Genomic DNA, 26,654 nt, shown 5'->3' with positions numbered 1-26,654 from the left:
AACTTTAGCAACTTGGGACAAAGTACATTTCTTAGAGAGAATGAATAAAATAAAAAGATTTAAAAGTTAAATTTCATCAGTGTTAAAAACTGCTTGTAAGTGCTAAGAGTTAAACACAGAGAGAAAGAAAGAGAAAAGCTTTCTTCTCAACTATGATGATGAAGTATGTTTTTTTTTCAGTGTATTAGAATCTTCTGGAAATTAAAATAATCATGTCTAGTACCATATTTCAATACCGCATCATTTCATTGAACAGTCAGAATTAAAGATTTCTGATGTTTTCTTAATAACCACTCTTTTGACATTAATGATGTCATCCCAAAGATCGTTGCTAGATGCAATGATTCTGTGTTAATTATGCAGTTATTAGTAAGAAATACAAGCATTTAAAGTAAATGCACTAAATACTTTTTATTACTTAGTTCTTAAAATTTTTATTTTAACATTGTGCTTAGAAGGCATAATACCCATATGATTTTGCAACTCAAAATTGCTTTCAAGCTGATCTAAGAAATACTTCAAAATAGCTTTTAAAAAAATACTATTGTTACATACAGTTCTTAGGAAAACATTTAAAATTTTTAGGAGGGGTTTTCTATTGTTTCAAAATCCAAGAAAATTGTTTTTATCTATTTATTAAGATTAAAGACAAACTAAGCACACAAATAACAAATAGAAGATAAAATAGTAAATTTTCCTTTTAGTTATTTAATAGAAACTTATATATGAAATGTGATAAAACAGCATATTTCTGCGATCATTAAGAATGAAAATGACTAACCCTTATAGATTATATTTAAATGGCTACTATAAAAAAACCTTCATTAATATTTTAGGGAATCTATAAAATATCTTCTAAAATAGTCGTATTCTTGTTTACGGTCTTTCTTCTCCAAGAAACGTGTCTGTTTCTTCATGCCCAATGTAAATTCCTTGTTGCATTTCATACATAAGTTTCTGTGAAATAAGATTTTATTTAGTAATTATTTAGATTGCTATATAGATAATTCATTCATAATGATGGTTGATTTTATCATTGCAATTTGAGCAGATGAAATAAAAGTTTTGTTTTCATATATGGTAAAGCTTTGGAATTTTTGCAGTTTTTCTATTCTGTTTATTTGGAGGTCATTTTTAATATCCCATAAAAAGTATAATTTATGATTTAAAAACATGCTTTGTGTTTATACCTCTACAGGGAGGAAGAGATAAATATGCCTCATAGTTTAACAGTTTTCAATAGAAGAGTTACCTCATGAAATATGATTTTCATTTGTATCTCTTGGTACCTACTAAATAAAGAGTTATTTTAGCACTAGCACTTTTCTTACTTGCTTCTTTAATGGTACCATATATCTTTTTCATTTAATTTTATTAGTAGTACTAAACATAAAATCTCCTAATGAACAGTATGTTGAATACCCATTAAATTAGAAAGAAGGAAATAATCATTAAAATAATTAAGAAAACCATAGTTATTCTTCATAAATTCTCTGTAATCTGTGCTTAATAATATCTCACTCCACAGAGGTGGGAATAAATTTGAGCCAATATATGTGGTTTTATCCAAAATCCTTGGTTTAATTTGTAAACTATAATCCCTATTGTAAACTGGGAATTTTTCTCTTTATTGTTAATTTTTAGATAACTCTGTTGCATACTGATATAACACAAATACACATTAAAATAGAATGTAAAGAGGAAATGAAGATTAAAATTTCATGATTGTCATAAAATAGGTTCTATTTTTTAATACAATTGCCAGTGTCATCAGAATCATTAGCATAAGAATATAGTCTTATTTCTCCAAATTCTGTGCACATTGCAATTTAAGTCACAAGAATATGGCATTGTAATTTGAAAACGGTAAAATAACACCCTAACCATGTTAGTGTGACTTACTATCTGCTATTCCTTCATCTTCATCGTTTGTAAGCCTGATAAACATAAGTTAGAATTATACCCTTTTCTTACAATAGAGTGGAGGAAGTAGAGGAGATCTGCAAATGCTTTGTAACGTCTTCCTCTGTGCATCATCTTGGAGACCAAAGAATTATGGGCTGGCCACGGTGGCTCACAGCTGTAATCCCAGCACTTTGGGAGCCAAGGCAGGCAGATCACGAGGTCAAGAGGTCGAGACCATTCTGGCCAACATGGTGAAACCCCATCTCTATTAAAAATACAAAAATTAGCTGGGCACGGTGGAGCGCGCCTGTAGTCCCAACTACTCGGGAGGCTGGGGCAGGAGAATCGCTTAAACCTGGGAGGTGGAGGTTGCCGTGAGCCGAGATCGTGCCACTGCACTCCGGCCTGGGCGACAGAGAGAGACTCTGTCAAAAAAAAAAAAAAAATTACATCTCTTTTTTTGACAATAAATTGCAAACAAAACAGAGACTCGTTTGGCATGAAGACATTTTGTCGTGAATGGCAGTGGTGAGAATATGAGCAGGGCAATTACCCAGTTCTTATGTAATGCTAAGGATACTAGAAAAATAATGATATTATGTATTGTGTGGTACCGGAAAGTAGTCATAAATAAGCTTCCTTTCCCAGCTTGTCAGTAATTTTCCTTTTGTCCTTAAAATGTGCAGAATAAAAAGCAGTAATTTGTCTCCTTTCAGTTTTTCTTTTTTTAGTGAATATGTTGGGGAGTGGGCGGATGTAGGGTTGTTTGCATACACTTACTAACAAATTGAGCTTTTCATAAAAAACACCTATATACTGTTGAACTATATATTTTTACATTTTTAAATTGCCAAATAATTGTCTCAAATCAATTTTCCTAAATCAGTATTTCTTTATAGCAGCATAGTCCTACTCTCACTATTTATTAATAGAAGTCATTTTTCACTGATTTAATAATCTTCACAGTGTCACCTGGAAAGATAAAAAAAGTAACAAATACTTTATTACATGAAGTAATGTGTAAGTGTGTACCGTGTGTGTGTGTATGAATTAGGAAAAGTCAGCTACTCTGGCTTCAAGTCTCTGGGATTATTGACTCAAAGGACATTAAATACAGAGTATCTGGAGTGCAGGAGAAACTGCACATGGAACATGGTAAACCCTACAAGGACACGCATTTTAGATGTGGGCTTGAAATTTGAGGTAACTCAAAGTTCCCAAAGAATCAAAAAATGATGGCCTAGAATCATTTGGAGAAAAATACTCAAAAGTTTACAGGTTAAGGGGAAGTTACTTTCCTGATGTCATAAACATCATTACAATACATAATCTTTTACCAAATAAGCGAATGATTGGTAATCTACCTGAAGCATTCATGTAATTTCCATGATTTGAATTTACTTTTGTGCCTTTTCAGCATTATGCCAACGAGGCCCAAAATCTTGAGAGAGCTTTTCTGTCACCAGGTGAGTAACAAGGCCAAAATTTCCCTAGATTAATGAGGCAGAAAAAATAAAGTAAATTGCATGTGTACTTGAGTTTAGAAGTAATATTAAGATGATTAAATAGAAGAATGGGTATAAGTATCCAACTCTACTCCAAAGAATGAAAATGAAAGGCATCATAATATAAATGATTTTGGGAACAAGCTTACGTACCATTACTAAAAAGGATAAATTTCCTTACACTTACAGTGGAATATAATAAAAAAAAAAAGAAAAGGGATTTGTAAATTTACGGGGAGTGGATGTTGGGATAATTGCTGCTGTGAATTTGACAGTGTGAAATTCTTCAAAGTATTTTAGTGGCTTTGGTTGGAGATATACTCACTTGAAGGGAGGCTATCTACTCACTTGAACAATTATAGTACCTGTAATTATTAACAGCTCAACACCTTCCAAGGAGATGTAAGAGCAGGTTTATTAATATAACTATTAGAATAGGTTTTTAATGTAGTGAAACAAAAAGCGCTTCTTTGATTAATTTATTTTATCTTTAATTATGTTATGTTCATTATGGAGGCTATAATTTTAATTAGAAGAAAGAATAATTTTTTTTAGAACATAATAAATTTGGCATTTAGAGGTGGTGACCAGCCTTCCTCTCTCGTATCTGATTAAGGGATTTATGTGCTTCTAGGGCGCATTCAGGCTAATTAGAATCATGCTTGTGTTTTCATTAATGAGAGCAGAACAGAATTCCTCAGTCTCATGAGAAAAATACATACTACGTGATATCGAGCTGAATTCCTTTTTTGGCTATCAGATGTCAGGAAAGTAAATGATTTATAGTATTCTTTTCTAAAAAATGAGTTCTTCATCTGTTTACATATTTTTGTCAGAACTGAAAAGGAAAACATTTATATACAGAGAGGTAATCTGCAGTTTTTCATTAGAAACATATTTTATCCACTACTAAATGTTAACATAGTTACAAAAAAATTATGCAAAGCTTCATAGTCTCATTACATAGCAGGGGGAAAAGTAACACTTATACACACACCATGGTCTGAAATTTGTGGTAGGTGGCATATGAACATACCATATGCTGCTACGGTGTTATATTTGGCCAATGTCTTTTTCAAATATTTTATATGTGCATCTATGTTTAATAATAATATTGCTAATTAGTAAAGCTATATTATTAATAATATTAGTAAATTATCGGTACCATTATTAAAAACTGTTAATAGTACTATCTTGAATGCCTTACTGAAATTAGCTCATTTCATCTTCATAAATATTCTAAATGTAGTTATTGATATATCCTCATTTTACAAATTTTAAATCTTACATTTGGAGAAGTGAAATCACTTATCCCAAGTTTGCAGTTATTAAATAGCAAAGCTGAAACTTGAGCAAATCCCAGCACTGTCTAAATCTGCACTGCCTATGGAAAAAGTGACAGGTGTGGAATTGTGATGAACATGAACTCCATCCTGATCTAAGACAATTCGAAAGCTTTCGCGTTACATATGAAAACATTTCCAAGTGTGCCATTTCACCACATTGGAATTACTCTGTTTCCAAATGACGAGGGGATTCTTGTTTCAGACATAGCCTCCTGGGGCCATTATGGCCACTGAACTGTTAAGGTTGGGAAGTGAATGCAGGCAACTGGAGGACTAGAGAATCACACACTTACCACAGGTTTTGTTTTAATATCTTTGAAGTTTCCCAGTGTTTTGAACATATGAAAGAGAATATATTATAAATAATTGTAGAAAAGGTATGTTGCACTGAGATGCCCTGTTTCTCATGCAAGATAATTTTCTCAAGGGATCTAAATTATACTAGTTAAGGTTTCAAGTGTAGCTGCTCTTCAAAGTTCCCACTATAAGTAATTGGTGAATTAATCAACCTTAAGAAATACTGGGGAAAGCCCTGAAAAAATCAAACAAATTATTGGCCAAATTATTTGCCAAGTGTTCAAAATTGAGTAATTATTGACATGTCTCTATTTTAAAAGACAATTTATGTGGGACTTTATTTATCTGTGAGAATTGATTTATCTGATTCAATACCCTTGGGATCTCTGAGTATCTAGCGACCCCCTTCCACTTCCTTAGTTATATATATTTTGTCTCCTTCGTTACGGTAGAACACTTACTAGATTGGGATTAATACAAATTGAAGAGCACCCAGATTTCTGGACAATTCCATTCTGTGTCTGTCTAGTTCCTCTATAATCCAGTGTCATGCAATTAGGAAGTCTTTCTATATTATCATAATTTCCCTAGTCCTGATGAATCTAGACATGTTAACTTGTACAATTTTTCACACACCAAAAATTAAAATGGAATAAGAATACATGTGGTATTGCTGAAACATCATCTATGAATATTATCTTAAAAACTGGGAGTACCCTATCTTACTCTTTGTTCAAGTGGCATCCCCTCTTGTTTATATTGAGGCAACATATTCCATTATATTGAGGCAACATATAACAAACAGAGAAGAAAGAGGCCAGTTCTAAGCCATGAAAGCACAGAGATTAAGGCCCTCTGTGGCATCCCCTGCATTCACATAATTAACGAATATACATTTATATATTATGTGCTGGATACTATGCTAAACTTTTGTGAGGCAACAAGAAAGAAAACGTGTTCTGCATGCTGGAGAAACTCAAATGTCTTACAGTGGACACGGTGTTCATTTCCTTATGCTGTGTAACACGTTACTACAAACTCTGTGGCATAATGGGACACCCATTTGTTATCTCACATTTCTCTTTGATTGGGCTATCAAAATATTGAAGTCAGAGCTCTAGTGAAGAATCAGCTTCTGAGCTTATTCAGGTTATCAGCAGAATTAAGTTTCTAGGGTTATAAGATCTCAGAGGTCCACATTTTCCTGCTTGCTGTCAGCTTGGAGTCTCTCTCAGATAGTACCAGGTTACTTTCTGGTTTTTTCCCCCACCATCCATCTTTAAGCCAGTGGCATCCCCTCTTGTTTCAAATCTTTGACTTGCTCATCTACCCACAACTGGAGAAAACACTGTTTTTATAGGGTGCATTAAATTAAATTAGGACTACCAGGATAATCTCCCTATTTATGATCAACCAGAACCTTCATTACATCTGCAAAAATTCCTTTGCTGTTATCCAAGGGGGAGGGTCATTGGGATCATCTTGGGATTCTGCCTCCCACAAACGCAGATAGGATACCGAGAATAGAGAGGTCCGCCCTTGCAGAGTATATCTTTACACTTGTATTTCATGCTGCTCTACTCAGTTGTGAAAACTCTTGAACTTCTACATAAATGTTAATAAAAAAAGAAAAGGGAAGACTGTGGGAAAGTAGCTAAAGGGGGCGTCTAGCTTCTTTTTTCCAAACTGAAGGTCATGAATATTCTATGTCTGATGGTGCTATTCCATATTCTGTTTCATGTTATGCTCCCGATCCCGAGATGTTTAGTTTTTGTTGTTGTTGCTGTTGTTGTTGTTGTTATTGTTGGAGGCCAACCACTATTCATTTAATGTTAACATTATAAATGATTCACTTTCCCCCTTTGGGAATTTTGCGGAAAGTTTTCTTAAATCTTTAATCAAGTGAGTGTCTAGGTGTCTCAGCTGGGATTGCCTAGAGAAAAAGGCCCAACTTTTATGCTTGGCCCGATTCTTAAGGTGAATCTGTTGTTTTTCACATGGACCCTAAATTCAAGCCTTCCCAAGATCACTGCAATTCACATATCATAACCAAAGCATGCCAAATAGGCACTTTCTTTTCTCTAGGTAATTTAGAAGAGTAAAAATAAGAGGAGAAAGAAAAGGTTATCCATTTATCTACCAAAATGTTTCATCAATAAACGTTTCTCTGAAAAACAGTAGGATTGTCTTAAAATTTTCAAAATAAAAAATATTCAAAGCTTGTGGCAAAGTTCTAACCATTTTTTATGATTTTTAATGTCATTTCAGTTGTATTAGCAATAATTGCTGACATTGTCTTCAATTCATCATTTATCCAGGGAGACTATGAAAGCCTGGAAAACTGGGAAGCACAAAATGACTTATCTCCCTTTATATTTGAATACAAAACATTTTTCCAAAGCTTACATGTTTAGGTCCAATTCTTTCTGAGGAAAACACGTGTTAATGAGCTATGCTATTGTATATTTATAATCTTAGCATCCTTTCTACATCATTAAAATTGTCACAAAGTCATCATTATCTGGGAATATCACAGACAGAGGGCGCAACCGAATTGTTATGTTAAAGATTTCAGCTATTTGAGTGGCCTGGTCGATTTTTGGAAAACCTGTAAGATATATTATGGCATTATTTCAACCCACAAATTTTTGCTATGGAGAAAATAATACTTAAATATAAATCAATTTTACTGTGTGTCATGATAAAGTTCTTTTTGAAAGAGTTTGCATTTGACAGATTTTTAAATGAAATAAACACATTAATGTTTATAAAGTTTAGAGATACACTTTTGGGAAAATATTTTATACTATTTTATAATATATAATATGATATTTTATAAATAAAATATTTATACTTTGTTATAATAATGTTTACGTGTAAATCAAAACTCATGTAAGTTTTTTATGCACAAAATGCAACTTGAGGAAAAGAGATGTACTATTCAGCTAATTACTGTTAAATTAAATTGATATTGCAGACAACTGACTCAAGTCAGTACTGCTATAGTTCAGAGTTGATAAATTATGGCCCAAGGGTCAAATATGACTGTCTGCCTGTTTTGGTGTGACTCACAAACAAAGATGTTACATATTTCAATGGCTACATTTTTAAAAACTACATAAGTACCTACATAGTATCCTCAATTCTGCCTTTTTTGCCTCAAATTCTAAAACATTTTCACCTTGTCCTTTAAGACTAAAGTGTGTCAACATCTACAACAAAAGAACAGAACAATGGGGGGGATCAGTTTATCGTTTTTAAAATTATTATCCAAGTGACCTCATGCAGTATGCACCTGCTTCTTTTCTGCCTGAGGTCAGAATTTGTGTTTGTTCATATCATAATTTATGTTAGCCTCAATTTCTTTGTCAGTAAAATGGACATAATATGATTTTGCTCACCTTAAGTACTACTTCCATTCTCAAAGGAAATAATGTGTGCAAAATCTCTTTGAAAAGTACATAACAGTACAAAAAGAACATATTATGGAATCAGAGTACCTGCAGGGCTTGACTTCAAAGAGCAGGATCTAGGGGAATTGCTGGTTTTCTGTTCCAGATAAGCCACTTCCTAACAATTTAAGGAAAGTTGCCCTAAGATAATTAAGGTTACTCTACCTAGAAAACTTGCAATTACTCATTTGTGTGCAAGAATTGAGGCTCTGCTAAGTAGCTGTTGGCAGGATCCCTGTATTCCCAATTATTTCCTACCTGCCTCTCTTCTGGAAATCTGCCTCTATTGCTCAGTGACAGTGATACATTTTCTGATAATGCCCGGTTTCTTCTAGAATGTCTTTCTTATGGGATTAACCTTCTTTGTGGCTCAATTGCCCTGATAATACTCAACCCTGACCATGCTCTATTCGTTGGGCACCATGTTGTTTATCACCAGGATACTGTCTATCGGCCCAGCTTTCATAGGTACAGCAGCTTTTCACAGTCCTCTCCTACACTAATGAGGCTGCCTTCTTCTGGCTTAATCTGCTCCCCAATATTCTGAGAACGCTGAGGAGCAACTGCATGGAGGCTTAGGTGGTCCAATCCTACTCTAGATTAGAACAGATCTCCTGTCATAAGAATGCCCCAAGTCCTGTATCCATTTTGTAAATCTTCCCACTTGTGTAACAGCAACAATGGGGATGTCTAATGTAAAACTTAACCATAAAATCTTTTTACTGAACGTTCCCATCATCAATTAGGTCACTGACTTAATGGTGCAGCCCCTTCCCAGGCTTGCATCATCTGCAAACCAAACCAGGAAAAATTCCTGATAAGGCTGACCCTTTTAGACTAAATCAAACACATCTTTTTCTTAGACCGTGATCAACCTGTTTTTTCTTGATGTCTTCTATATGCTCAAGAGATTATGCCACCTCTCATTATAGAGCAACTTAACAGACACCTTGACTTTAGCCAGCTTCAGGACTCATTTGCGTCCCTGAGTCATTCATGCTTGCTACCAAACTGCAGACCTGCTTAGCATTAAGGATTAATCCCCAAAACATCAGAACTTTAACACGTCTGTTGCTTTGAAGCAACCTATTTCCCTAACTCTTCTAAAATACACTGAACTAAATAGATGATTCTGAGGGCGGTCTTTATGGAGACCCTTAGCTAAGACGTCCATTTAATGATATGTAAACCTTCAATTCAGAACAGCTTGAATTTTTCTCTCAAGTTGCTCCTTTAAAAGCAATCCAAGTTCATCAGAAAAAAAAAAATTCATATTAAATATAAGTATTGGAAACAAAAGTTTGCACTGTAATAATTCTTGAATAATTATAACTACTTCAGATTAGTTACAAAAGGGTTACTCTTGTTCTTATTGGAATTTTTATGCGTTTAAATTATTACTAACTCATCTTGCTTTAGAGTGAGTTTCTTAATTATCTGATTCTTTTCTTAATTAAAGCTGGTAAAAGTAGAGTATAGCAACTTAGTTTTACCACAATCCATCATCCTACAACCAACTGAAAGTATGTTTGCCCTGTCATTAATATAATACATTGTATGCTTTAATTATAAATGAAGATATAAATTATGAAATATTAATTTTATAAAGAATGTTTATTAATAATATATGATTTTGATATTTTCATATCCATAACAGAGGTTAGAATGTGTAAAAAAAATGACAATTTTAGAAAAGAAAAAAATTACTCATTCTTTAAGTGAAGAAGAGTACAAATTCAGTGAGATTGAAAAGCATTTAATTAAATCGAAAAGTTGGCTTGTCATTATAAAATATGGCAACATAAAAAGGCACCTCAAACTGACTAGTGTTTTCTGCCAGAAATCGAGAACCTAATTCTTGGTCTTTAGGGAAGAAAAATAATTCCATGAGATAAAGATAAATGGTCCTTGGTTTGTAGCTCCTTGGAGAGAACTTTACTAAATGAAAATAGTTCTGGTGTGGTAAATTGTGATAGCTTTTCATATTCCTAAGCAGAGCAGAAGCATCTGGAAATCTAATTCCCCAAAGATTTTTTTCTGTGCTGCTTTTCAACAGAGTAGTAAAATGATGAAGCAGATAAACACCTGTCATTTATAGAAAGCTAATACTTTATTCAATAGGGCATTATACCATTTGCTCAGCTAATATTTACTAAGTGACTATTTTTTATCCAGTACTTACATTAAACATTGTGAGAGCCATCAAATAGTATAGGTCCTTGTACTTAAACACATGTTGGAGTTTGGGAAGAAGTCAGGCAAGCTTCAGGAATAAAAACTGAGACACTGAAAAATTATATTCTGATAACAATTAAAGTAAAAAGACCAGCTTTCATCTTTGAAATTGTAGGAAATCACTTTACAGGCAGATCAAGGAGAATTTTGAATTATATACAAGAAATTTACATTTTTATCGAATAATCAACTCTTTTGATCAAATGAGTGACATATCAATTATTAAAGCTTTATAATAAATAATATATCTTTAGATGTTGTTTTTGACCACTATCAATAGGACATGGGGGATGGGGGTAGCAGCTGCTGGAATCAATTTAAGATGTTATTGGCCAGCTAACCTCTTTGTGAAGTCTGCAATAAAATAATATCAACATTTTATATTACTAGCAGGAGCATGAAAGCAGCCCAAGTTCATAAATCTAGTAGATTCTACAAGACTAAATTATCAAGGTGAGTGCCATTAAGTCACCTAGAGTCAAAGCAAAATAAAACACCATGTGATAAAGATATTGTGGATATGTTTCAAAAAAGAAGAAAGAAATCAGTTCTTATCTTTATCATTTATACAACACTGACACACTTACAGATAGAATAATATAATGTCTAGGACCTGCTTCAAAATTATCCAAGGGAAGGTCAGTGGACAAAGTGAGAGAATATAGACGAACCACAACTGGCCAACAACAGCTAAATGATGAAGTTGGGTGACAAGAACATACGTGTCTATTAATACTGTTTCCTCTAGTTTTTGTATTTGAAATTTTGTAATAAAATTTTGAATAAACAGATTAAAAGCTAAACAAAATAAAATAATCCTTTTGTCTATTTCTACTACAAAGCCCAGCGTGAATGCCAAATTCAGTCCCTTTAACACAAAGATCCTCTAAATACATCGAACAATAAAAAGCAGATCATTCAAAAGCATGGGAGGCATTTTGCCCAGTATTAAAATATGTATGTGTGTGTGTGTGTGTGTGTGTGTGTGTGTGTGTGTGTGTGTATTTGACTAAGGTATCTTCTCAGAGCCATAACTCTACACAGTAGATGACCTGTTTCTCTCTGGGATTGGAATCAGTTTTCTTGGTTTGTATCCATTTTGATTGAAAGGATGAAGTGGGAATGAGAACATAGCTCGTGTCACTGGTCAACCCTAAGGCATTGGTACTGCACTATTTCTGTTCATGCAACCACCAATCAATTAGAAATTCATCTGTGAAAGAATCAGCATCCAGTTTGAATGAAGTCAGGTATCTTTTTAATGCACAATATTTAAACCTCAATTTTATGTAGCTATCTAAATTTTATCCTCCTCTTCCTTTGTATATATAGACATATATACAAAGCAGAAAAGCACTGGAATTAGAAGAGATAAATTAAAGAAAGTTTATCCCTTCTATTCATTTTCTCAAGCTTACACTTCCTATAAACAAGGAAGAAATGATCACTCAACCACCAAAATGACAATGCCAATCAAGAAAAAAAAAAACTTAGTTTCTCATGATGAATAATCTTCCTTTAAAAATGTATATATAAACAGGCTTATGTTGGGATGTAATCTACTTTTTTATAAAAATAATGTGAAAACTTTTATATGTCAAAAATATATTTCTAAAACATGATAGATGGATTCATTTATGGGACTTTCATATTTATGTCTAATCAATAAAATGCATTAGTGTTTTCAGTTTCTCACTATTATAAACAATGATGCAATGCACAATATTTTCTCAATAACGTCTGTAGAATCAACCAGTTTATGCAATTTATGTACATGCACACACACATACACATGTACAAACACTTGCCATTTTATTACAAATGTCAACGTTGTTCTCCTGAGATATAGCACTGTATATGTCCATCAGCACTTTGTTATTATATTTTTAACATTCCTTCTAAAAACATACAGTATCGTTTTTTACATTTTTAGCAGAAACATCCTCACGGATTCATGATATAGACAATGGTGATATACATTAAGCTTGCATCCAAATGGACATAATCATTACAATTAAAGTTTTATTTGGGGGTATACATAGTTTATATATTGTCCATTTTAACTAAAACTTATAGATGGTATAATTATAGCTGGTGGCTCATTTGTGAGTTACCTTCTTAGTGTGTATCTACTAACTCATTTAATCTTACTACTCCATCTGCACTAATTCATTTCATACTATTTTATCACCTTTTTTCATCTGAGAAAATTCAAGCAAATGTGAAGCAACTAGCCCAAGGATTCATAATGGCTCTTTGCTGGTGTGTTGTTGCAATCCTAGGCAGTGAACTACCCAAATCTCTGATATTTTTACCATTATTTTACCATTACTACAAAAACTGGAATCTATATATTTGATGTACAGAAGGTAGTAAATGTGTTATTTCAGACTGCTCACCAACAGTCTGATGTATGTTAAAACCCTGTATTACTGCAGAGAGTTTAAATTATTTTAATAAGGGAAATAAAGTCAGCAAGGCAGATAGCAGTCATCTATTCCTTATGATGTGGCAGCAAATTATTGACTTCTGCTGAGAGTGAAAAAGAGCAAGTTGACATGAGAGGAAACTGGGTATTACAGTCAGTATAACTGAGAGGAGAATGAAACATGGTATTCAGAGGTTAATAAAGTCACCATGAAATCCAAAGAAAAAGTTCAATTTTGTAAATAAGTAAATAATAAGAAGAGGAAGATCCGTTTAGAGCCACTGTGTAACAATATGATCTTTATGATGTTATAGAAGGTATTTTCATCTTAATGCCTGTCAAATGCATTTAGAGGTTGAGAAAGCCCCATAATTTTTCGTAATTTAGTGTCACAGATGCTGAAGATAGGCTAGAGTAATATTTCCATACACATTATGGAGAAGTTAAGAACAAATGGACAATGATATATGTATGTCAAAAAGTAAGCATTTCACAGCCATCATTGTTTGATTTGAAATGGCACTTTATTTCCCTATATAAAATTATACTGAACTATTATCTGGATAGATACTAGGACATTAAGTTTAAAGTTGTCTTAAAATATGATTGAATGGGAAATACTCTGTACAATTTAAGAAACTGTTAGAAATATAAAGTAGGTGATTTCATTCCATCTTCAGTGTGGTTTCTTTAGAAAATAGAAATCAGAATTAAAGGCATATAGATTGTTATTATGGATATAATATGTTATTAACCGTTTAATTGTGATTCTGTTTTATTAAATAAGAAATGAGGAAGATATGAGGGTTTTGTGCAACTTTATTGAAGTATAATTTATATACAATAAACTGCACATATTTGACGTGCAAATTAGATGGGTTTTGACACATATATACACCTGTGAAGCCACCATTATAATCAAGACACTGAACATTTCCATTGTCCCAAGGGTTTTCTTGTGATCTCTGCAATTTCTTATTCCAACTTCACTCATGTCCAACCACTTACCTATTTTCTGTCATTACAGATAAATTGCCATATTTTTAAATTCTACAGAAACGTAATTATGTATTAGTAATGTGTTTGTTTCTGGCTTGTTTTATACTAGCATAATCATTTTTTGGTCCAGTTGTTGAGTGTACTAGTAGTTGGCTACTTTTAATTGCCAAGAAATATTCCATTCTATGAATGTACCACAAGTTATTCACTCACCTGTTGATGGACATTTTTTTTCCCAGTTTGGAGCCATTGTGACTAATCAGTCATTTGTGTCCAATTGTTTGAATGGAAATATGCTTCTTTTTCTTTGGAGTGAATACTTCAGAGTGAGATGGCTGCATCACATGATAGGCATACGTTTAACTTTTTAAAAAACGACCACAATGTATTTTAGAGTGATTGCATCCTTTTGTATTCCCATGAACAGTGTATGAGGGTTACAGGTTTTTCACATCATTGTCGACACTTGACATAATGAGAGCTTTTTTCTTTTTGATTTTAACTATTCTAATAGGTATCTAGTGGTAGAAATAACTTGTTAAATAATTAAATATATAGCTAAATAGTTATGAATTAATAAGAAACTCTAAATCAGAATTTTCATCATCTAAAACTTTTTTAGTGAACAGGAAATTCATTTGATACTAGTTCTCTCATTAGTGCTTCCAGAACTTTCCACATTCCACTCTACCCTACCACTGCCTTTCTGATTCTCCAAAAGGGTAAACCTATCTACTCAGTAAGGAAATAAACATTTTTTTTCCATTGAACAATATTATTCATTAATTTTATTTTATATGTCCATTTGTTTAATGGCATTTTAAAATCATTGCTAAAAATGTGTTTGGTTTGGGTTTTATATGTATAACTCTAGTCATTACTAATTTTTAGTATCTTTTAGTGAATTTAATAGAAAGTGAGTTTAATATTCTTAAAATTTTACATATTATTTATTTAATTTTACTTGAACTTCATAGTCATACCTCAAAGATACAAAATAGAATAAATCTGAGCTAACAAGAAAGGTCTAAAATGCAAAGCAATTATGTCTACAAAAGCCATTTCTTTTCTTTTAATTAGGCACTGTGCTTTTTTGTTATTTTAAAATAATTGTCTACTAAATTGGAAATGTGCTTTTAAAAACACAAAATATATTAATATTATATGTCCATCCTTTAAATATGCTCTCCAATTTTAAGATAATTCTCAATCATTTTAATTAAATTACCTTTATTTTAATTTTACTGATCAGGACAATAAAGAGGATGGCTAACATCCATTCTAGTTGCAATAAAATAACCATGACCTTTTAAAGAAACACGTTATAATTATTTTAAAACATTTAAAGCATATTCCTGACCTTAGCAATTTTTTTATCTACTCCATTTACAATTTCAAATCAATAACTTCTGGCTGATTTTTTAATTACTCGAACTATGAAATCAACACATCCTTGCTATAATGTTATTTACAGTATAAAATCAGTTGTTTGGGGCACAGAAGGGTGTGAGAAGGGAGAAAACATGTATTTGCAGACAATAATTCCTTCTTAATTGCTTGATTATTTCTGAATTAGATAGAAAGAACATCACAAATTATTAGTCAAATAGATGTATTTTCATAACTGACTGAAATCCTAGAGATAATATAGTTTAATTTCCTCAAATTTTCCAATGAAATTATTAAATAGAAGCTCTTTAAATGGCTTCAGGTTAGAAAGCTACTCACTGCTAGAATTTTGACTATGGTCTAAGTTTTCTGATATCCAGTTTAGCTTTCTTTTTTTTCTAAAATTTCATCATATCTTAAACTCATGAGTATATGTGCATGAAACTGGAATCAAAAATAAAAGTTTCTCTTGAAGCCCGGTGAATTTAGTCATTCAGCCTCCATGATTTAGACATAAGCAGAAATATGTATAATACATGAGAATCTGTCAGCATTCAGCAAACCTCTGTGTGATAGTATTAGCTTGATGCTGCTGCTGCAGGATCAATTTGTTATTAGTTAGGTGGCTTGTTTATGTATATATATTTATGTATCTATTTAAAACAATTAACGGTAATTTTTCAAGATCTGTTCTGATAAACCACCACAAACAGTGGTAGGGAGGTAATAGCTGAATCTACATTTGTATACAGAAGCAAGATTCTATTTGTGTAAGAATCATCAGACTAATATTTGGGAAATATCTTCATATATCCCCAATTTAAATAATAATAGCCAAGATCAGGAAAAGTCTGTAGGAAATCTAAGGGTTGTTATTCCAGTATACATAAATCACAAGTTCCCTGCCAGCTCAGAGTAATTTTTTCTTCAATAAATCACAATCACAATTTACACTGTTTAGAACAAACCTAAGTAAATGAAGAAAGAGTGGCTTCTGCTTATATGTCCACTTAAGATCCTTTTTGCCAACAAGATGACTCAGATAAATATATTTGTTTGACATAGTGGGGAGCAATAGGACTTATGTGAAAAGGGAGACATTAGGTTTTCCACTATCAAACACCAAAGGACAATCACTTGCTCTTTTTATTCCTCATCACTAAAATATGAGAAAAATACTTATGGTAACCTATTTCACAGGATTCCCGTAAGAATCAAATGAGAGAATAAGTTCTTGGCAAAGTTTAAATGTTGCATTAGTTTGCGTTATCATCATTTATTTTTAGATGGAACTTTTATTAAACATCTCGAAAGAGTGTGGTCACAATGCTTCTCTGTAAAGTTATGGATGTGTCTGAGAATTTCAAAGAGCCATCTGAAATGATAGGATTCATGTGACTTTTAAGAAACCTGTAGATAAAGTATGAACAAATCAGAGATAAACTTTTTAGCTCCCTAGTACATTTGAGCTTTGCTATTACATTAAGCCACTTGGAGAACTAGGATAGTAAAAGTCATCATAATTTTGGCCTAATATATTTTTGTGACTGTTCTTGAGATATTCATTTACTTAGAGTGGAGCTATTTTCTTGTTTTAAAAAAGCAATAATTATTACATTTCAGTGGGACAGCAAATGAATTGCAGATGGGATTTTTAAAAATTTAAAATTGAGTAATTTGTGCTAATGGAATTATATATTTGGAAGCTCTGGATGGAATCTATTTTTTAGCCTAAAGTTTTTTTTTGTGAATTTTATTTTCTGCTAAATCATACATAACTTTTAATAGCAGAACTGTTACAATACTTTATCAGTTGTAGAACGGTTTTTAAAGATGCAAAAATGATTTTTGTGAGTCATAAAATCTAGAAAATTTTCCCATTCTGTTGGAAGTAGGGGTTTTGATCAGTTTTAACATTTGGGAACTTCCAAATAATTGTTAATTTTATAGTTACAGTAACCTGACTTTTAGTTGTGGGTTTCTTCTGTACTGACTATGCAACATTGGTAAATTTGCTTAACTCCTCAGAGCCCTAACTTAATTAATTAAAAAATAAAATATTATAATGTCTGCTTAACAGAATTGGACTAAGGGGTTCAGGGATAGCTACAGCTGAAGTGCATGCCAGTCACTTACCACATAGCAAGCATGTAATAGACAGTACCCGTTATTTTCATGTGACTACGGTCTCCCCTCACTCCTCCAACAAAATGGTCTTATTTTGCTTTGTTCTTCATGTGTGTGTACTTTCACATAAAATCAATTAGTGTTCCAACATAGGTTAAAAAAACTACTGAAGAGTCATCATACTCTCTGTAGAAACCATTCAGGGTTATGAAAGACCCCTGGATTTTATGAGAACAGAAAGACTGGTTATTTGGAAATGTCATCAGTGCAGTCTCATGGAGTTGGAGTTTCCAGATAGAACCGATCTACTATGGCACAAAGTTTTGTGTGCACCTGTTTTAGTTGGTGATGATGATTGCGGGTTGGCTGGCAGGGTTCAGGAAAATAAGGCCTGTCTTAATATTTTAATAAGTTTTAAAAATAGTTCACGATTTAAGATCCTCAGAATGGGACTTAGACCAATATGAGAAACGGAGTGCTTTAATTGCATGACCAACTACACATTAGAGCCCTGGAATCTATCCCACTATTATTTACAAGTATTATGTTAAAGACTAGTTGGAACCCTCTCAGGACAAATTAGCAGTTACATTTTCTTATTTTTACAATTTATGCTCAAGGTGCATTTACTTCGATTTAAGCAGCCTCTTTTCTACTATAACACTCTCATGCCAATCTAAAATTGGATAATGGGTTTCCTGCTTTACAGCAGCAAAAATTGTTCTCCCTCTCCTGAAGTGGTTGACTGGGTTTCTTCACATTCGGCTGTCACCCTCCACCAGCTGAGGGAGCAAGAGACCTCTGCATGGGAGGCTACAGCCCCACCTCCTCCTGGGGCTTCTGCAGGGCCGTCTCGGTTTTTAGAGTAGGATGAGTACCTGCTTTAGTAACAGCAATTCAGTTACCCTGAAGTTTTACTTTGTCCAAAAAGTTTCACCAAGAGCTTGTATTTTAATGAGATACTTTAAAAATATTTTTGGGAATGTATAAGGCAAACGGATTCTCTATTATTTATACTTAGTGCATTCGCCTACTGAAATTTGAGGGTTTTCTAAGATATATATAAATATCACAATGTAGATATAGCTTCTCGCTCTTCCTCTCTCTCTTTCTCACACACGCAAGCACACGCTCCCACACACACACACGCACACACACATCAAGGAAATGCCATATGTCCCAAGTGAGACCCACTGGAAAAAAACAAAAGTGCTGAACATATCACTCAGGATCATTGTGAGAGGACAGTCGTCAGCTTTCTCTCTGGCAATGAGAATTTTCTCACCCTCAAGACATGCAAATGACTTTTTTCATCTGTTCTTTTTATGTCATTTGCATAATTTTCTCCTGCAAAAGTGAGAGCTGTCAAAAATTAACCATTTGGGGCTTTGGCATTCAGTTATGTGACCTTTTCCAGAGAGTTAGATCTCTTCAGGGAGCTAGGAACTTGATGAGGAAGTGCTGAGAAGGTGGTCAGTGGCAGGAAGAGCGGATGACGGATGGGGACCAGCAGGTTGGTAACGGCACATAACTACATTTAAAAAGTTGTTAGATATTTTCGATCCTCTCATATGCTTGCTTGTTTTTGTTTTAGTAAATCAGTATTTCAACAGATAATCAAAGAGATGATTCGGTTAGGTGTAGTGCTGTACTCTCCTACGTTACTCTGGTTAATGGTACAATGCAAACATTTTTTGCAAATGTAATGCTAATTGAAAATGCTATTTGGAAAACTACACAAGCAAGGCTGTGTTCATGCCGTGGTTTGAGTGCTTGTGTCTGTAGCAATCTGCCAAATATGCTTATTTAGTATGAATGCTTCCTTTTTATAAATTCAGAGAGTTGCACTCTGGAGGGCTGTAATAAACCTTTAAATTCATTTTACTTCGACAAAGGTTGAAGTATGTAGCAGGCGAGAGGCAGAGACAAGTGCAGCTATCTCTTTGATCACATCGCTTTAAACATTTTTCAGCTTTAAGCTTGTCTTACAAATCAGCTCTATCAGTCTATTAATTGTTTCACTGTACCTAATATCTTACACGAAGGCACCTTGAAAAACAGCAGAGAAAGCACATTTGTTTAAGTCCTGCGATGGCTAGCACAGCAGCTAATCTCCTTGCAAATTATAATCATAGTTGTAGTTCATCCATTAGGCTGGAAAAGACAAGATTCCCAAGTGGCCTTGGTGCCTTTTCCAGTTCCCGGGAGACCCACCAACCCTCGGCGTGTGTTGCCTGCGCACCCGGAGCGTTCTTGCTAATCAGGTCAATGATTAGCGCCTGGCTCCAGGGACCTGCCAGGAGTCTATCACAGCAGTTAGGGAGCCTCCAAACGGAGCACGCTCACGGAGAATCTCCCGTTCAGAAACATCGCTTAGTCCTCATTTACTCACTGGGAACCTCGGAGGGTTTCAGCTGATGTTTTTCTCTCCTTAGACAGTGAGGAGCTCAACATAACAGGGAAAAGGAGTACAGGATGCAGCTACTTGGAGGGTGTTGATTGAAAACTTCGATCTCCCCACCCCATTCACGGCTGATTTGACGGATTTCTCACCTCATTCACAGAGAAAATTTCAATTAAGGTAAGTGCTGCTTTATCTGGGTGACTGCATGGCACTGAATTTGTGCATTGAAAGTTCTGACTAAACTGACATTCTGCACTGCAGCAAGTGACTGTGTCAGGAAAAGCTTAGTTTATAAGCAAGTGTCCTAGACTGAAAAAGGCGTTGGAGATAATGATATCTCAGGGCAATTTCTTTTGAAATATATTCATTCTGCCTTGTATCCAGAGAAAATAAAAGGGAACATGAAATGATAGTTAATTTCTCATTTTACCTTTTTAATAATCTATTTGGAGGGTTGTGCATTGCCAAGGTAAATTGATTTTGATTGAAGTGGTTTGTTGATGTCATATAGTAAAATCTGAGTCTGAAAGCTTCAAAGTTAAATCAGATGGAAAGAAAATTTGCAAATGGGAGTTGAGATTTTGTGCAGCTTTCTACTTTAGCAATATTCCTGAGCTCCCTTTTGGTTTAAGGATTTAGGACTAAATCCCTGAATATTTTAATAGTATCCATTTGGAATTTAAAACTTAAAAGTTATAGTTTCTGATGCAAGTATTAAGAAAAATGAAACTAGAGGACTTATTATACCATTCATATAATTTATAGTTCTTATTCAACAGAATTGGACTTCTTTTATGACATGAATTAATAAAAAAAGGAAGCAAAGGAAAATTAAGTGCTTTCTAAAATGCTTGTTTTTAAAAGAATTCTTCAATAAGAGATTAAGTTATGTGTTTGTAAAAAAATCTTTTTATGTTTTATTTCATTTTTATTATTAAGGTATAATGAATTGAAGTTAAGCTTACATTTTCTATATCATTTAGGGCAATTATCCAGGTAATTCAGATTAAACCACTCCATGTTAATTCTTTTTTACCCATTCTCTCATAAGCTTGTTAAAAATATCTAGAAAGGTATTGTAAGCAACTTTTTTCCAAAGTTTAATTACCTGAACTTTTTCTTTTCTACCTTACTAAGCACACGTAAATATAGCCTGATGGTTTTACTCCATATTATGATACATTTCTATGTAATTAAGAGTAATAAAATAATTATATCACTGTAATTATGTGATCTATTAGTCTGCACCCGGAATACTGAAGAATAGCAATCACTTACCTTGATATTGTATGACATAAAAGTTTTCAAATAATGAAATAAACATTATTTAAAATATCACATATCATACTGAAACAAATTGATTTTTAACAATTAATTTCTATTGTTAAAGCAAAATGTAAATATCTAGCTGCTTTTCTATAAAGATTTATAATGGTATCTCAAGTGTGCTTTTCAGAGTCAGCACTCGTATTTCCTGAAGTGCTGACTCCGCTTTTCTTCTATGGATCTCTTGAGATGGGACATTTTATAAAGATGTCAGAACACTTTCTAATAATTGGCTATCATTCTGAAATTCTCTGGAGAGCTTTTCAGGCTGATGTCGATGTTACTGCTTCTTCCAGAGTAGTAAACTATTTTCAAGGTTCCCAAAGGCAGATGTGTAGTTGGTTCCTAGTATGTTTGTAGCTAAAGCCTGAAGACATTTATCTACTTCTCGTTCTGAGACTTCTATCTCTTTTCCCTGGGGAGATGATTTCTCAATAGAATTAAAGATAATTGAGAGAAGAATGTGTTGACTACAGTGACTGTCCCTGAGTCTTTGGCTTCTTATTTTTTTTTTAAGCAAACTTGATAAACAGAAAGAGGCAACATTAACCAAACAGGGGCATACACTTGCTACTAGTAAACTTGCATGTCGCTGAAAACATCTCTATCCTTGTGCCGACTTCAGAATTGATGGCGGTATCAGACCCGATGAACTTTTTTGTTGGATGTATTGACCACTGAAGTGTCTGACCAGAGTATGTCCATTGAAGGTTGTGTTTACTGTCTAATGAAATATCTATGTTTAAAAATAGAGGGAATTGCAATTCTCATTCAAAAAACAAGAAATCCCCAATACACAAGTTTACTTATATAACAAACCACCATATGTACCCCTGAACTTAAAATACAAATTTAATTAAAAAATTAAAAATACAATTGCTTAAAGGAGATTTACCATTGTCATAGTTGTCTGAATTTGCAATATACGGATAAGAGGATGGAGAAAATCTTGGGTTCAACTGAGAATTAGTAGCAATTTATTTTACTTAGCATCTGCCTCCTTAATCTATATTGAATTCCATTTTTCATTTGATTGAGGGTAGTTTATTTCTTCTGTAAGATGGGAAAACATCTCATAGGATAACCTCACTTAGAGTAGGAAGTCTCAAAATTTAAATAATCTTTTAAAACTTTACAAAACTTGCTTCAAGTTCTTCTATAACTTGCTCCTCAATAAGTAATATGTTCAATAAAAGACACTAGAGATAGGCAGTATCTAATCTAGCTCACATGCTTCCTCAACTCAGATAGCTGAGTTATAAACTTTTTATATATGAATAAATTATAAATATAAAAACATATGAAAGTTCAAATGTTAACATGGATGTTATTTGCCCTCATTTTCCAGAAGGAAAGCTGGAATCTGACACAGCATACGTAACTGGGCCAAGGGCACACAGTAATGAACCTATAACTCAAACTCAGATCTGGCTGTGTTTAAAACTCATACACTCTATACTATACCTTTTTGTTACCTCATATATGGTGACTATTTCCAGCATTTGACATGATACTCATGAATATTGTAAGACTATTTTTAAGATAGTAAAGAGTAATCATATTACGTTTAGAACAGGTTAACTCTTGTCTTACACAAAATAAATGATTTTGTAAATTCCATCACCACCAGTATTAGAAACCAGTATGTACTTTGTTCTTTTAGTTTCTGAAAGAGGTTAGTGTGCAAGTCTTTGCTTCCAGCCAATTCTGATTACTACTGACAGAAAAAGCACTCTACTGTAAGCAAAGTCTCTACTGAAATTTAGTATTTGTAACATATACATCTTTCCAAGAGAGGTTGACACACTCTCAGGATAAAATAAAATAAAATGTAGAGATATAAATTCAGTGTTAATTGTATTGAAATGAGATTAAAAGGAAGTTAAGGGGAACTCATGTTAATAGTGAAAGATATTCACAGTATTAGAAAATGTAGAGAAACTAACTGTTGGAATTGAATGTTGGAAGTGAAAAAAACAGACTTACATATTCAGCAGCCTATTTGCTCTGCTGACTTTACATAAACTTTCCCATATGTGCACAGAGGTTTGGTGTAGCTAATCATGTTGATATTGTGGTAATATTTTTCAATTAATATTTGATCTAATCCTGTGACAAGAAGGGAGGGATGTCATAAGATTAGAGGTGACCCGGAAAATTTAATATGATTAGCTGTCATATCCAAGGATGTGCTAAGATGGTAACTAGAAGTTAGGTTGTATGGTTATAAAATATGATAATTTATTGTGTTCCAACATGTTCCCAAATCTGGAAAGAAATGACATTGTACCAGATACTGTAAATAACAGGTTCCACAATGACTAGAAATATGATCAAGGCATATATATGTGTATAATCTCCAACAACCAACCAGCGTACTTTCAATTCTCTAGGTTTTTGGAAAACGGTTGGCTTATCCTAATTGTATATAAGAATAACAGAAAAAAACAAAGTATATGTCCACATCACCTCCTGTATTACTATTCCAAAAGAATGAGCATGATCTGTAAAGAATAATATTGTAGAAGAGCTTGTAATGGTAAGAGTTCACAATGCATAGGTGTTTCCACCAAGAAAATACGACCATGTGTCTAGGCTGTACTGGCCACAGTAGATTTGATGAGAAATGAATGTGCCAAGGTCTCAGACAGCCCTCTCTAGACTGGCCAGTGGCCACCATGTGGCCTTCCAGGAGAACCATGGCCAATAAAAATGTTCTGTGTGAAATAACAAACATTTGACTTAGTTATCTTAAATATGAAATACCATGTGGAGCCTCAGGAGTTAGTGGCCAGGAAAAGAAGTTGAGAAACGTAGAAAGGACAGTCTGTGGAAATCATGAATAAGCTGCAGTAATGAGGCCAGTAGAAAGGAAAGAAAAGAGGTTAATTGCCTTAAGTCAGTAAGAACAGACACATTTTCTAACTTACCCTAATAGCTAAGCACAAGAAGAAAAGAGTGCTTCTCAGAGGAAGTACTGTGTTATCCTGGGTTGATATCCCGTATGGTATTCCAGGCATACAATGCAGTGGTGAGACTTCCCCATTTTTCACATTCACATTTTTCTCTGTAATTTTAGTCCTGTTAATCCATTCAAATTGAGCACATCTATTTCCCTTACAAATGAAAATATTACAACTAACTCTGTACCTTACATGTTCATAGTTCTGGTAGACAATGGATAGGGCAGTAATGTTTAGTGGCTGTACGTGTTCTAGGTTCAACTACCTGGTTCAAATCCAGCTCAGGGCATTTGCTAGCTGTGTGGCCTTGGACAAGTCAGTTAAGGTGTCTAAACTTTGTTTTTATGTTATTTAAAATTGAGCCGATCACAGTACCTATCCTACTGTAGTGTTCTGAGAAATAAAGGAGGGAATTGATATATCCGCAATTGCTCAGGTCCTCAGAAAATGATAGTTGTTATTATAAATAGGGAGCTTTATTATTAGCTGTCACCTTACCTGTAAAGTAGCAAAAATTAGAGATCTTCTCTCTCCTTAGCAACAATGAACACTTGGATCTTGCAAAAGCTCCAGGAGCCATTTCATAACACTGTGATTATATAAGTACATTTGAATTTTGGAGCATACTTTTTTTGGGGGGTCCTATTGGATTTACACAGATGAAGCGGATGTTTCTTAAAAGAATGTAACTTAGGAGCCATTTTAGAGAAACCATCCTATTTGTCATGAGGACTAAATTAGCAACTGAATTATTTACTTTGACTCTTTCTTATGTACGTTGAAAGGAATTGAACAGGTCTTGAAAAAGAAGTTCCATTTGACCACTGGTAGTCAACAATCTAACTTGATATTACAGGGGCCAGAAAAATAGCCCATGATTTGTTTTTGTAAATAGAGTTTGGTTGGAATACAGCCACAGCTATTCATTTCCATCTTGTCAATGGCTGATTGCAAGCCACAAAGCCAGAGTTGAATAGTAGAGCAGAAAAAGATTGTAGAGCCTGCAAAGCTAAAAATATTGGCTATTTTGTCTTTCACAGAAAAAGTTTGCTGACTGCTTGTTTAGAAGAGAAACATTCATCTTGCATGTTTTTTTATTATTAGCATAATGAATATTTGGTAGAAATTTTTTCTTTTTTTTTTTTTTTTTGAGACAGAGTCTTGCTCTATCACCCAGGCTGGAGTGCAGTGGCGCAGTCTCAGCTCACTGCAAGCTCTGCCTCGTGGGTTCACGCCATTCTCCTGCCTTAGCCTCCAGAGTAGCTGGGACTACAGGCACCTGCCACCATGCCCGGCTAATTTTTTTTTTTTTTTTTGATATTTTTAGTAGAGACGGGGTTTCACTGTGTTAACCAGGATGGTCTCGATCTCCTGACCCCGTGATCCACCCACCTCCGCCTCCCAAAGTGCTGGGATTACAGGCGCGAGCCACCACGCTGAACCGCGGTAGAATATTTTTAAATGTCTTGAAGATAACTATCTAAATGTCTGTCTCTGGAGAAACTCAGTATTTTTATTTCCTCACACTCACTAATTCATCCATATTTTACTATGGTATTTAAAACCTCTAATTATAAATTTTGACAAAGTTATCAACTACCAGTGTATATATGCAAAAGTATTCCATTGCATACTTTGCATATTGATTCAAATAATAAACATAGAGAAACTCTTTTTTTTTTTTTTTTTTTTTTTACAGTGGAATCCATTATTTTTCATCCTCCAAGCCACACCTTCTATTTTGGTATATGTAGGAATCAACTTTATGTGACTTAAATAAAAAGCAGATTCTTGAGTCTCATTCCTGGAGTGCCGATTTCACAATTCAAACCTTAGTGGGTTTGGTAGGTCAAAACTTTGGTAGATTTCTTTCTGTTGCAGAAAAGAAACCAGGAACCACAGTTTGAGACATATGTAGTTAATTCTGACAAAAACAAAATATATAAGAATGTGGCCTAATTACTAGGATTTAAAAAAAAAAAATTTCCCAGGTAACTCTATTATGTAACCCCAATTGGACACTGCTGCTGTAGACCAGCAACTCTCACACTTTAAGAACAGGCATGCAAGTTATCTGGGGATCTTTTTTAGAGGTTTTAGAGTGTGGCTCAAGATTCTGCATTTCTGACAACCTGCCAGAGAGGTTGCTGCTACTGGTGATGAGAAATGCTGCTCTCATGTCACCACTGCCCCCTACTCTGCCCCATGGCTGCCATGGGTGGACTAGTGTCTACTGGAAGACGTTTCACAGGATGAGACTCACCGCCTAGCTCACCTG

At 33.9% G+C, this 26,654-nt stretch overlaps 1 protein-coding gene across 2 annotated transcripts in view; it reads left to right on the top strand.

Annotated features, from left to right (window-relative positions):
* CDH12 (cadherin 12) overlaps nucleotides 1–26,654 on the top strand; it is a 1,061,064-nt gene that overhangs the window by 595,890 nt on the left and 438,520 nt on the right. For both annotated transcript variants that reach the window (XM_032135477.2, XM_032135479.2), the window contains one exon: nucleotides 20,119–20,264. The gene's annotated coding sequence lies outside the window, so the exon portion shown is untranslated. The remainder of the gene's footprint in view (nucleotides 1–20,118; nucleotides 20,265–26,654) is intronic.

This window comes from Hylobates moloch, unplaced genomic scaffold, assembly GCF_009828535.3.
Source record: "Hylobates moloch isolate HMO894 unplaced genomic scaffold, HMol_V3 SCAFFOLD_17, whole genome shotgun sequence".
NCBI lineage: Eukaryota > Metazoa > Chordata > Mammalia > Primates > Hylobatidae > Hylobates > Hylobates moloch.
Note: the sequence above shows the minus strand (reverse complement) of the source record. Positions and strands in the feature narration are given on the sequence as shown.